Below are 3,270 nucleotides of genomic sequence, written 5' to 3'. Positions count from 1 at the left end.
AGCCCACCAGGGGGCGGGGCTGGCTGGCATGTGGTGCTGGGGGATTGAACCGCGGTCCCTGATGCTTTTTGCTAAGCTTGTTCTAAGTAGGTGCTCTAGACCACCGAGCCATCTCTCCAGCCCCTATCCTAACCACTTTGAATACACAGATACAAAATGAACATTCATCTGTATCCCCTTTTTTTTTTTGTTAAGTCCCATCATTTAAGATCTTAATGATCTTAAGAGAAAACTTTCAGTTCCACTCCCAAGTTTACATGTTTACATTAAGCTATATTTAATAATTCAGCATATTTCTCTGCTCTGTGAAAGCATATGATTTTGGAAGTTAGAGCAGTCTTTGAATAAATGATCAAAGTAAACTTTAGATGTGCACACCCACTAGTATTTTTTGAGGACTGGGACTTGAAGTCAGGACCTTATGCCTGCCAGGCAAGGCACTGTGCTACTGAGCTATTGCTCTGGCCCTACATGCTAGTTTTTAACCTTTTAGTTTGTTCAAATTAATCCACAAGGGTCTTACAATTAATGAATACAGTCAGAGTCCGTCCTTTTCTCTCGGGCTTCAATCGTCTCTGGTGCTCCTCTTTCTGTTTTTATTTTGGGTGGGATGATACTAAGCGTGCTAAGCTACATCCCCAGTTCCTTACTGTTTTTTTTTTTTTTTTAACTAGTATCTGGCTCCATCGCCTAGGTTAGCCTCAAAATTGATCCTCCTGCTTCAGCTTCCTGGGCAGCTGGTCTAAGGGTGTGTAGCACCAAACTTGGCTTTATAGCTCCCTTGGCTGGTCTTTTCATATCAGATATACATACATTCATAAGAATATACTCCTTCAAGGGCTGGCCAAATAGCTCAGCACACTAAAGCACCTGCTTAGGCGGAGTGCAGTGGTCAGGGTTTGATCTCTGGTGTGCCTTGCTGGCCCCGCCCCCAGGGCTCGCTGAGATGGCGACTGATTGAGACTGGGAGTGGTAGCATGCACCTGTAATCCCAGCAATTGGGAGGCTGAAAACAGGAGAATCACGAGTCCAATCTGTGAAGTGAGACCTGTACCCTGTAGATGCCATATTAAAAACATTTTTTAAAAAAGAATATACTCTTTTAAAAATACTTTATAAAAAACTTCAGCTTTGACTTTCAAATTATACTGTAATTTACTTTCTTTGTGTGTGTGTGTGTGTGTGTGTGTGTGTGGCCAGCTCAGCCCACCAGGGGGCGGGGCTGGCTGGCATGTGGTGCTGGGGGATTGAACCGCGGTCCCTGTGCCTTGCTAAGCTTGTTCTAAGTAGGTGCTTTAGACCACTGAGCCATCTCACCAGCCCTGTAATTTACTTTCTTTTTTTAAATTTTATTTATTTATTTACGTGTGTGTGTGTGTGTGTGTGTGTTTGTCCAGCTCAGCCCACCAGGGGATGGGGCTGGCTGGCATGTGGTGCTGGGGGATTGAACCGCGGTCCCTGTGCCTTGCTAAGCTTGTTCTAAGTAGGTGCTTTAGGCCACTGAGTCATCTCACCAGCCCTGTAATTTACTTTCTAGAAGTCTATTTTGTGTTTCTATTTTTCAAAAATGCAAACAATAACTTCAGTATAGAAAAAAAGAAACCTAGAGAATAGACCACCATTATTTGTAGATTTTGTATTTGCAAATCTGCTTATTTATTTTTTATTTTTTGCAGTACCACGGATTGAACTCAGGACCCTACACTTGCCAGGCAAGCACTTACTCTACTGAGCTATCACCCTGGCCCTATTTAATAATTAGCTTTATTTCTAAATCCAATATGAACACTTGCCAAGCATTTCCAGTCATCCACAAGCACGCAGAGAACAGTGCAAATCTGTAGTGGGCACATGTGCCCACTCCCAGCTGAAGTAGAATACAGTGAGGCCCCACCTTCTGATTCAAGGCCTCAAACTTTAAGTATCCTTTTTTCCTTTTAAAATTTATTTTTTAATTTTATTTATTCAATATAGGGTCTTGCTATGCAGTTTAGACTTGCAGTGGTCCTCATCTCAGCTTCCCCTGCACTGACTGGGATTACAGGAATGTGCCACTATGCCCAGTTTCAGAGCCGGTGTGGCATGCTGAACCAGGGATTGAACTCTGGTCCTTGCGCTTGCCAGGCAGGCGCTTAGACCACCAAGCTATTGCCCACCCCTAAATATCCTTTTCATGGTCAATCCAGTGCCATCTACTTGCACTTTTTGTAGGTGATGTGCAGCTCAAAGAGGTCCCTAAGCACAGTGAAAAGCTGTCTAGTGTTTCTAAGAGCAAGAAGACTGTGATGTGCCCCAGGGAGAAAATACGCATTAGATATTCTTCATTCAACCATTCCAGTGACGCTGGCCCTGAGCTGACTGTTCATAAATATGTATGTGAAAAAAAAATCTTTAAACAGAAAACGCATATGCACAGGGTTATGTACTGATGAGCCGATGAAAATCAGAGATCAGAGGAATCTAACTCTGTATTTCCCTTAGTAAAGTAGGAGAATGGCTACAAATGTGATGCCAACTTGGGACTACACAGTGAGTTCAAGGCTGGCCTGGACTACACAGTGAAACTGTCTCAAAGAACTGTGTAGTCAGATTGGGTCTCTTTCAAATAAAATCAATGGTGCAAATAAGCAATAATTAAAACCAATAAAAATATTATCAATCACAGGATCTTCATTATCTTTCCATTTATCATAATTCTTTATAATTAAAAGCTTGCACAAGGAAAAATAGAAGTTGTTGTAACATTAATATATCCACTAGAGACCTGTCCTAGATGTGTCTATGACTTAATAGCAGCGTGTCTTTGTACTACAATTACAAGGATGCAGGATTTTATGAAAGTGACACTGGTGAACTTCAAACCACACTACTGACAGCTAAGCATCTGGCAGAAGTCGTATACCAGCTAACAATCAGACAACTTCACAATAACTACAAAAGGGAATGACCTAAATACTCAATGTTTAAAAATAGCTTGTGGGAAAACTGATAAAAGCCCTGAAATATTTTTAGTATAACCAAAACTGAAATAGATGATAGGAACTAATGTCACAAAAATTATAGTAAAAATCCAATCTACACTTGATACTTCATTCATTCTAAAACTCAGCTATAACAATTCCTGGCTAGGTATGGTGGTGCATGCCTATAATCCTAGCACTAGAGAGACTGAAGTAGGAAGACTGCCCCAGTAGGACCGACCCAAATTCAAGACCAGCCTGGGCTACACAGTGAATTCCAGGCAGTGTAAACTACAGAAAAATCTTTTGT

At 41.6% G+C, this 3,270-nt stretch overlaps 1 protein-coding gene across 3 annotated transcripts in view; it reads right to left on the bottom strand.

The window, feature by feature from the left end:
- The window catches only part of Ylpm1 (YLP motif containing 1), a 73,158-nt gene that overhangs the window by 59,646 nt on the left and 10,242 nt on the right, over positions 1–3,270 (bottom strand). The gene's annotated exons all lie outside the window — the stretch shown is intronic.

Source organism: Octodon degus, unplaced genomic scaffold (assembly GCF_000260255.1).
Source record: "Octodon degus isolate 3935 unplaced genomic scaffold, OctDeg1.0 scaffold00007, whole genome shotgun sequence".
NCBI lineage: Eukaryota > Metazoa > Chordata > Mammalia > Rodentia > Octodontidae > Octodon > Octodon degus.
This window is presented reverse-complemented; position numbering and strand designations above follow the sequence as displayed.